The sequence below is a fragment of the Patiria miniata genome, unplaced genomic scaffold, assembly GCF_015706575.1.
Source record: "Patiria miniata isolate m_02_andy unplaced genomic scaffold, ASM1570657v1 HiC_scaffold_7, whole genome shotgun sequence".
Taxonomy (NCBI): Eukaryota; Metazoa; Echinodermata; class Asteroidea; order Valvatida; family Asterinidae; genus Patiria; species Patiria miniata.
Genome location: NW_024037074.1, coordinates 2,188,942 through 2,200,247, shown reverse-complemented (window position 1 = coordinate 2,200,247; position 11,306 = coordinate 2,188,942).

The following is an 11,306-nucleotide window of genomic DNA, read 5'->3' as shown; positions in this document are numbered from 1 at the left end:
TACTGACATTCAAAATTATAATGAAATACTATACTACAAACTTTAATAATTAAATAGTAAAAATTTCTACTAATGCTATAACAGCGAGACTTTACCATAGACTTGTGCACAAACCTAAACTATCACCTAATCCAAGTTTACCTTTTATCTTTTCTTCACGAAATTTGGTGATTTTCTCGAGCTAGATAATTTGCAACACAAACATTCCTTGTCCTAAGGGTCGTTCTAACAATAGGGTGACTCCAATTTGTCACCCCCACATGGCATGTTGCCAAAATCCAGATGTGACTTGCCAAATAAATTAAAAAAAAAAAAAAAAGAACCTGTCGCCCATTTGTGGGATGCTGTAGATTATATAATAATAATGATAATAATGATAACTAACACCCTGACAAAACAAATAAACACCCCAACAAACAAACAACCTAACGAACACATAAACAAAAAATAAATGAATACATTTAAAAGATAGATATGTTTGCAAAGGATAGCTGCTGCTTTGAGTATTTTCTGTTGCAGGATGCCAGGGGATAGCACACGCTACAAATTGGTTTGGGACCGGGACTCATACCATCGAATGCTCTTCAGATTTGCAACATTGAGGTCTTCCAAGGTTGGACATCTTGTCAAGTTCGGTTGGTACTGATCGTCCAGCAATTTGGCCAGTTTGGCGTCCAGATTATAAACTGTTGCCTAAAGGCGAATATCAGGAAAATAACTGTCAACAGGAAAAAGCTGTCAACAGAAAAAGTGGCACACTTTTTTGACCATGACCTATTAAATTCTATGGACATCCATTTCAATTAAGTTGACGCGATTTAAAAGCATGATGGCATTGAGGAGGATAATACAACATAAAGTGTACGCTAAGTTATATGATCCGTAGACACATACATTTAACCACACGTTGCGCGTTTACGTGCTTGACGCAGATCTTTAGCAGCCCAATTGTACTATTCATATGTAGGCCTTCCCTTTTAAGTGTAATAATATTTCCCATTGTCATGTTAACGTTGATGCACCGTACTTAAGCCTCCTGCTGGTTATGATTTTTCAAAAAAAAGAAAATTGGGCTTCAAAAACAAGAAACAGATAAAGCTGGTTAGAAACATTTCTTGACATGAAATGAATATTGCTAAGTAAATTACAACTTGGAATTTTCTAAATTGCATTCATGCTTTTGATGTCATTGTATTGGGTTGTAGGTTGTACATAGTCCTGGCTATTTTGTACTGTATTTTATTTTACATTGAACACGGAATACTTATCTTCAGGTAACAGTTTGAATGACTAGCTATAGCTATACATTGACTGTTTACATTTAATAACGGCTACTTCAACAAGTTCATTGTTTTAAGGGGATTTAAGTAATAATTGTACTTTTGGAAGTTAACATAAACAATTAAAAAGTAAAAAAAAAAATAAAAAAAAAAAATAAAAATCTTTATGCCTCCAGATAATTTTGCTCCAAAAACTACAAAGAAAACTTGGTCGCCTATTTGGGGGCCGGAAGGGAATTTTTTCGATCTTTTCCACCAGGATGGGTTTCGTACTGGCTTTTTCACCTTTTTCAGGAGCAATAATAGCTAATTTGTTTAGTTCACGTTAGTGATACTCACAATAGGAGGTTGATATGTTGGGGATATTTCCCCTTACTGATTTATATTAGATCTACCCACGGGAGAATAGTACATTTCGTCCTCTTTTTGTCCACGAATGGTTTTGCCACTTTGTAGGCCAGCTTAGAAGGTAGCCACTGACATTTCCCCCTTTGTATCAATTGAATCTATATCGATCAGGATTGGTTTGAGAAATATATAAAAGCATTTAATCAACATTTGTAATTAGTTTTACCTCTTTTGACAACGTTATCCAATGATCAAGTTGTGGCGTATGATTATAATACCTGACTTTGTAATGTGTATTATTATTATGCATGTTTAATTTTCAAAAATTTCAAAGAGGCAGCTTGTGTGGTTTAGGAAGAGTGCCTAAGATTTGTGGCAAGCATGCCGATGAGGTTACAGCATTAATGATGTTTGCAACATTAACTCTTTAAAAAAAAAAAAAAAAAATGGTAGCAGTTCGCACTCTATCCTCAGTTGGTAATAGTTATACACAACTCCAGTAGGGCCCTGGCGCTAGTATTTGTTTCGTTCAGTCTTTCTCTTTTGGGGTTCTACTCTTCGGGGTAAGGGTGTGAGGGTACTGCCTGTCGTCCCATGGGGCGCGCGTTGCGCGTTTGGCGAAGTTGGCTGGGAGCGACGGGCAGTGCCTCAATTCAAACTAAATAAACAAGTTGGGTGAATAGTTCTTAAGTAAAACCTTTGAATTTGGACGTTAAACATTTAACAAGTTGTGTTTAATCTTTGTAAAAAAGTACGCCAAGCACCCATTTGTACTGATGGGGCATGCCAACCGTATCTACGAGCGGTGGACCAAATCGGTGTGCTTTAACTACAAATAACTTCTTGAGTAATATAGGCATATAAATACTAAAGTCACGTGACAAATACTTAAGTCATGTGACAAAACACTTTGGCTAGCATCCACTTGTTCTGGTGGGGCTAGTGAATGGTTGGCAAGCGTGCCAAGTTTTCGGGCCCAGTGATGCCAAGCATGGCAAGTATTTGGGGCAAGCGTGCCCCGTTTTTAGCTTGTTTAAAATGTTTCTAAGGCAAATATCTTTTAGCAAATAGGTAATTATTGGTATGTTATAGCTTGTTAACGTATTCACGGACATTTAATACAGTTAAACATTGACCGAGGAGAAATAAATTAGCGGCTCAAAAAATCTATGCCAGAAAAGTCAAATCAACTCTCACTGTGTGGTTTTGTGTGTTGTCTGAGAATAATTCATTTTATCACTGAAAGATAAAATACATTATTCTCCACGAACACACGGCTGGCTGAGTTTCAAACTCTCTGTTAATCAGCGGATGGTTGCTATGGTATGGAATTAGTTAACATTTTGATTGCCCAAATTGCAGCTGGCCATCCATTGCTGGCATCAAGCCAAAAGTGCTGTTCATAGGCAGAAGTTGATGTAACTTCCAAGGGAGATATAAATATTGATACAAATGTGATAAGTCCACGCGCGCGCACAGACGCACTACGTGCACGCCGTGGATGAAAGGCCAGTTCGGCGTAGCTTTTTGAGACCGCAACAACAAAAATAAACCCACCTCCTCCCCTTCAACCACCATACTTTTATACTTTTATAAATGGGCGAAGTTGGCTGGGAGCGACGGGCAGTGCCTCAATTCAAACTAAATAAACAAGTTGGGTGAATAGTTCTTAAGTAAAACCTTTGAATTTGGACGTTAAACATTTAACAAGTTGTGTTTAATCTTTGTAAAAAAGTACGCCAAGCACCCATTTGTACTGATGGGGCATGCCAACCGTATCTACGAGCGGTGGACCAAATCGGTGTGCTTTAACTACAAATAACTTCTTGAGTAATATAGGCATATAAATACTAAAGTCACGTGACAAATACTTAAGTCATGTGACAAAACACTTTGGCTAGCATCCACTTGTTCTGGTGGGGCTAGTGAATGGTTGGCAAGCGTGCCAAGTTTTCGGGCCCAGTGATGCCAAGCATGGCAAGTATTTGGGGCAAGCGTGCCCCGTTTTTAGCTTGTTTAAAATGTTTCTAAGGCAAATATCTTTTAGCAAATAGGTAATTATTGGTATGTTATAGCTTGTTAACGTATTCACGGACATTTAATACAGTTAAACATTGACCGAGGAGAAATAAATTAGCGGCTCAAAAAATCTATGCCAGAAAAGTCAAATCAACTCTCACTGTGTGGTTTTGTGTGTTGTCTGAGAATAATGATTTAATTTACCCAAAAAAGTAATAAAATTTTAAAATCTAAAATTCCCACCCTGGATTTGAACCCACAACCTTCAGATTTAGAGTCAGTAGTCCATACCATTGGACTAAGTGTAATTTCACAATTTTTAAAGGTTACGATATTAACTATAATGATTTAATTTACCCAAAAAAGTAATAAAATTTTAAAATCTAACATTCCCCCCCCCGGAATTGAACCCACAACCTTCAGATTTCAAGTCAGCAGTCCATACCATTGGACTAAGCATAATTTCACACTTTTTAGTGGTTACGAAATTAACTATGAAGTTAAATTTACCCCAAAAGACATAAAATTTCAAAAACCAAAACTCCACCCCTGGATTTGAACCCACAACCTTCAGATTTCAAGTCAGCCGTCCGTACCATTGGACTAAGCATAATTTCACACTTTTTAAAGGTTACAAAATTAACTATAATGTTTTAATTTACCCCAAAAAGTAATAAAATTTTAAAATCTAAAATTCCCATCCTGGATTTGAACCCACAACCTTCAGATTTCGAGTCAGTAGTCCATACCATTGGACTAAGTGTAATTTCACAATTTTTAAAGGTTACGAAATTAACTATAATTTTTTAATTTACCCCAAAAAGTAATAAAATTTTAAAATCTAAAATTCCCACCCTGGAATTGAACCCACAACCTTCAGATTTCAAGTCAGTAGTCCATACCATTGGACTAAGCATAATTTCACAATTTTTAAATGTTACGAAATTAACTATGAAGTTTCAATTTACCCAAAAATAAATAAAATTTAAAATTTCCAACCTGGATTTGAACCCGCAACCTTCACATTTAGAGTCAGCAGTCCATACCATTGGACTAAGCATAATTTCACACTTTTTTGTGGGTACGAAATTAACTATTAAATTTAAATTTACCCAAAAAGACATAAAATTTTAAAATCTAAAATTTCCAACCTGGATTTGAACCGACAACCTTCAGATTTCGAGTCAGTAGTCCATACCATTGGACTAAGTGTAATTTCACAATTTTTAAGGGTTACGAAATTAACTATAATGTTTTAATTTACCCCAAAAAGTAATAAAATTTTAAAATCTAAAATTCCCACCCTGGAATTGAACCCACAACCTTCAGATTTCGAGTCAGTAGTCCATACCATTGGACTCAGTGTAATTTCACAATTTTTAAATGTTACGAAATTAACTATGAAGTTTCAATTGACCCAAAAATAAATAAAATCTAAAATTTCCAACCTGAATTTGAACCCGCAACCTTCAGATTTAGAGTCAGCAGTCCATACCATTGGACTAAGCATAATTTCATGCTTTTTAGTGGTTACGAAATTAACTATAAAATTTAAATTTACCCAAAAAGACATAAAATTTTAAAATCTGAAATTTCCACCCTGGATTTGAACCCACAACCTTCAGATTTCGAGTCAGTAGTCCATACCATTGGACTAAGTGTAATTTCACAATTTTTAAAGGTTACGATATTAACTATGAAGTTTAAATTTACCCAAAAAGACATAAAATTTTAAAATCTAACATTTCCACCCTGGATTTGAACCCACAACCTTCAGATTTCGAGTCAGTAGTCCACACCATTGGACTAAGTGTAATTTCACAATTTTTAAAGGTTACGAAATTAACTATAATGTTTTAATTTACCCAAAAAAGTAATAAAATTTTAAAATCTAAAATTCCCCCCCTGGAATTGAACCCACAACCTTCAGATTTCGAGTCAGTAGTCCATACCATTGGACTAAGTGTAAATTCACAATTTTTAAAGGTTACGAAATTAACTATAATGATTTAATTTACCCAAAAAAGTAATAAAATTTTAAAATCTAAAATTCCCACCCTGGAATTGAACCCACAACCTTCAGATTTCGAGTCAGTAGTCCATACCATTGGACTAAGTGTAATTTCACATTTTTTAAAGGTTACGATATTAACTATAATGATTTAATTTACCCAAAAAAGTAATAAAATTTTAAAATCTAAAATTCCCCCCCGGAATTGAACCCACAACCTTCAGATTTCAAGTCAGCAGTCCATACCATTGGACTAAGCATAATTTCACACTTTTTAGTGGTTACGAAATTAACTATGAAGTTAAATTTACCCCAAAAGACATAAAATTTCAAAAACCAAAACTCCACCCCTGGATTTGAACCCACAACCTTCAGATTTCAAGTCAGCCGTCCGTACCATTGGACTAAGCATAATTTCACACTTTTTAGTGGTTACAAAATTAACTATCAAGTTTAAATTTACCCAAAAAGAACTAAATTTTAAAATCTAAAATTCCACCCCTGGAATTGAACCCGCAACCTTCAGATTTCGAGTCAGTAGTCCATACCATTGGACTAAGCCTAATTTCACACTTTTTAAAGGTTACAAAATTAACTATAATGTTTTAATTTACCCCAAAAAGTAATAAAATTTTAAAATCTAAAATTGCCATCCTGGATTTGAACCCACAACCTTCAGATTTCGAGTCAGTAGTCCATACCATTGGACTAAGTGTAATTTCACAATTTTTAAAGGTTACGAAATTAACTATAATTTTTTAATTTACCCAAAAAAGTAATAAAATTTAAAATGTAAAATTCCCACCCTGGAATTGAACCCACAACCTTCAGATTTCGAGTCAGTAGTCCATACCATTGGACTAAGTGTAATTTCACAAATTTAAATGTTACGAAATTAACTATGAAGTTTCAATTTACCCAAAAATAAATAAAATCTAAAATTTCCAACCTGAATTTGAACCCACAACCTTCAGATTTAGAGTCAGCAGTCCATACCATTGGACTAAGCATAATTTCACACTTTTTTGTCGTTACGAAATTAACTATAAAATTTAAATTTACCCAAAAAGACATAAAATTTTAAAATCTAAATTTTCCACCCTGGATTTGAACCCACAACCTTCAGATTTCGAGTCAGTAGTCCATACCATTGGACTAAGTGTAATTTCACAATTTTTAAAGGTTACGATATTAACTATGAAGTTTAAATTTACCCAAAAAGACATAAAATTTTAAAATCCAAAATTTCCACCCTGGATTTGAACCCACAACCTTCAGATTTCGAGTCAGTAGTCCACACCATTGGACTAAGTGTAATTTCACAATTTTTAAAGGTTACGAAATTAACTATAATGTTTTAATTTACCCAAAAAAGTAATAAAATTTTAAAATCTAAAATTCCCCCCCTGGAATTGAACCCACAACCTTCAGATTTCGAGTCAGTAGTCCATACCATTGGACTAAGTGTAATTTCACAATTTTTAAATGTTACGAAATTAACTATGAAGTTTCAATTTACCCAAAAATAAATAAAATCTAAAATTTCCAACCTGAATTTGAACCCGCAACCTTCAAATTTAGAGTCAGCAGTCCATACCATTGGACAAAGCATAATTTCACATTTTTTAGTGGTTACGAAATTAACTATGAAGTTTAAATTTACCCAAAAAGACATAACATTTTAAAATCTAATATTTCCACCCTGGATTTGAACCCACAACCTTCAGATTTAGAGTCAGTAGTCCATACCATTGGACTAAGTGTAATTTCACAATTTTTAAAGGTTACGAAATTAACTATAATGATTTAATTTACCCAAAAAAATAAAATAAATTTTTAAAATCTAAAATTCCCACCCTGGATTTGAACCCACAACCTTCAGATTTAGAGTCAGTAGTCCATACCATTGGACTAAGTGTAATTTCACAATTTTTAAAGGTTACGAAATTAACTATAATGATTTAATTTACCCAAAAAAGTAATAAAATTTTAAAATCTAAAATTCCCACCCTGGAATTGAACCCACAACCTTCAGATTTCGAGTCAGTAGTCCATACCATTGGACTAAGTGTAATTTCACAATTTTTAAAGGTGACGAAATTAACTATAATGATTTCATTTACCCAAAAAAGTAATAAAATTTTAAAATCTAAAATTCCCACCCTGGAATTGAACCCACAACCTTCAGATTTCAAGTCAGTAGTCCATACCATTGGACTAAGCTTAATTTCACAATTTTTAAATGTTACGAAATTAACTATGAAGTTTCAATTTACCCAAAAATAAATAAAATCTAAAATTTCCAACCTGGATTTGAACCCGCAACCTTCACATTTAGAGTCAGCAGTCCATACCATTGGACTAAGCATAATTTCACACTTTTTTGTGGGTACGAAATTAACTATTAAATTTAAATTTACCCAAAAAGACATAAAATTTTAAAATCTAAAATTTCCACCCTGGATTTGAACCGACAACCTTCAGATTTCGAGTCAGTAGTCCATACCATTGGACTAAGTGTAATTTCACAATTTTTAAGGGTTACGAAATTAACTATAATGTTTTAATTTACCCCAAAAAGTAATAAAATTTTAAAATCTAAAATTCCCACCCTGGAATTGAACCCACAACCTTCAGATTTCGAGTCAGTAGTCCATACCATTGGACTCAGTGTAATTTCACAATTTTTAAATGTTACGAAATTAACTATGAAGTTTCAATTGACCCAAAAATAAATAAAATCTAAAATTTCCAACCTGAATTTGAACCCGCAACCTTCAGATTTAGAGTCAGCAGTCCATACCATTGGACTAAGCATAATTTCATGCTTTTTAGTGGTTACGAAATTAACTATAAAATTTAAATTTACCCAAAAAGACATAAAATTTTAAAATCTGAAATTTCCACCCTGGATTTGAACCCACAACCTTCAGATTTCGAGTCAGTAGTCCATACCATTGGACTAAGTGTAATTTCACAATTTTTAAAGGTTACGATATTAACTATGAAGTTTAAATTTACCCAAAAAGACATAAAATTTTAAAATCTAACATTTCCACCCTGGATTTGAACCCACAACCTTCAGATTTCGAGTCAGTAGTCCACACCATTGGACTAAGTGTAATTTCACAATTTTTAAAGGTTACGAAATTAACTATAATGTTTTAATTTACCCAAAAAAGTAATAAAATTTTAAAATCTAAAATTCCCCCCCTGGAATTGAACCCACAACCTTCAGATTTCGAGTCAGTAGTCCATACCATTGGACTAAGTGTAATTTCACAATTTTTAAATGTTACGAAATTAACTATGAAGTTTCAATTTACCCAAAAATAAATAAAATCTAAAATTTCCAACCTGGATTTGAACCCGCAACCTTCAGATTTAGAGTCAGCAGTCCATACCATTGGACAAAGCATAATTTCACATTTTTTAGTGGTTACGAAATTAACTATGAAGTTTAAATTTACCCAAAAAGACATAAAATTTTAAAATCTAATATTTCCACCCTGGATTTGAACCCACAACCTTCAGATTTAGAGTCAGTAGTCCATACCATTGGACTAAGTGTAATTTCACAATTTTTAAAGGTTAAGAAATTAACTATAATGATTTAATTTACCCAAAAAAATAAAATAAATTTTTAAAATCTAAAATTCCCACCCTGGATTTGAACCCACAACCTTCAGATTTAGAGTCAGTAGTCCATACCATTGGACTAAGTGTAATTTCACAATTTTTAAAGGTTACGAAATTAACTATAATGATTTAATTTACCCAAAAAAGTAATAAAATTTTAAAATCTAAAATTCCCACCCTGGAATTGAACCCACAACCTTCAGATTTCGAGTCAGTAGTCCATACCATTGGACTAAGTGTAATTTCACAATTTTTAAAGGTTACGAAATTAACTATAATGATTTCATTTACCCAAAAAAGTAATACAATTTTAAAATCTAAAATTCCCACCCTGGAATTGAACCCACAACCTTCAAATTTCAAGTCAGCAGTCCATACCATTGGACTAAGCATAATTTCACACTTTTTAGTGGTTACGAAATTAACTATGAAGTTAAATTTACCCCAAAAGACATAAAATTTCAAAAACCAAAACTCCACCCCTGGATTTGAACCCACAACCTTCAGATTTGAAGTCAGCCGTCCGTACCATTGGACTAAGCATAATTTCACACTTTTTAGTGGTTACAAAATTAACTATCAAGTTTAAATTTACCCACAAAGAACTAAATTTTAAAATCTAAAATCCCCCCCCCCTGGAATTGAACCCGCAACCTTCAGATTTCGAGACGGTAGTCCATACCATTGGACTAAGCCTAATTTCACACTTTTTAAAGGTTACGAAATTAACTATAATGTTTTAATTCACCCAAAAAAGTAATAAAATTTTAAAATCTAAAATTCCCACCCTGGAATTGAACCCACAACCTTCAGATTTCGAGTCAGTAGTCCATACCATTGGACTAAGTGTAATTTCACAATTTTTAAATGTTACGATATTAACTATGAAATTTCAATTTACCCAAAAATGAATGAAATCTAAAATCTAAAATTTCCAACCTGGATTTGAACCCGCAACCTTCAAATTTAGAGTCGGCAGTCCATACCATTGGACTAAGCATAATTTCACCCTTTTTAGTGGTTACGAAATTAACTATGCAGTTTAAATTTACCCTAAAAGACATAAAATTTTAAAATCTAAAATTTCCACCCTGGATTTGAACCGACAACCTTCAGATTTAGAGTCAGTAGTCCATACCATTGGACTAAGTGTAATTTCACAATTTTTAAAGGTTACTAAATTAACTATAATGTTTTAATTTACCCCAAAAAGTAATAAAATTTTAAAATCTAAAATTCCCACCCTGGAATTGAACCCACAACCTTCAGATTCCGAGTCAGTAGTCCATACCATTGGACTAAGTGTAATTTCACAATTTTTAAAGGTTACGATATTAACTATGAAGTTTCAATTTACCCAAAAATAAATTAAATCTAAAATCTAAAATTTCCAACCTGGATTTGAACCCACAACCTTCAGATATAGAGTCAGCAGTCCATACCATTGGACTAAGCATACTTTCACACTTTTTAGTGGTTACGAAATTAACTATGAAGTTTAAATTTACCCAAAAAGACATAAAGTTTTAAAATCTAAAATTTCCACCCTGGAATTGAACCCACAACCTTCAGATTTCAAGTCAGTAGTCCATACCATTGGACTAAGTGTAATTTCACAATTTTTAAAGGTTACGAAATTAACTATAATGTTTTAATTTACCCAAAAAAGTAATACAATTTTAAAATCTAAAATTCCTCCCCCTCGAATTGAACCCACAACCTTCAGATTTCGAGTCAGTAGTCCATACCATTGGACTAAGTGTAATTTCACAATTTTTAAAGGTTACGAAATTAACTATGAAGTTTAAATTTACCCAAAAAGACATAAAATTTTAAAATCTAAAATTTCCACCCTGGATTTGAACCCACAACCTTCAGATTTCGAGTCAGTAGTCCACACCATTGGACTAAGTGTAATTTCACAATTTTTAAAGGTTACGAAATTAACTATAATGTTTTAATTTACCCAAAAAGTAATAAAATTTTAAAATCTAAAATTCCCCCCCTGG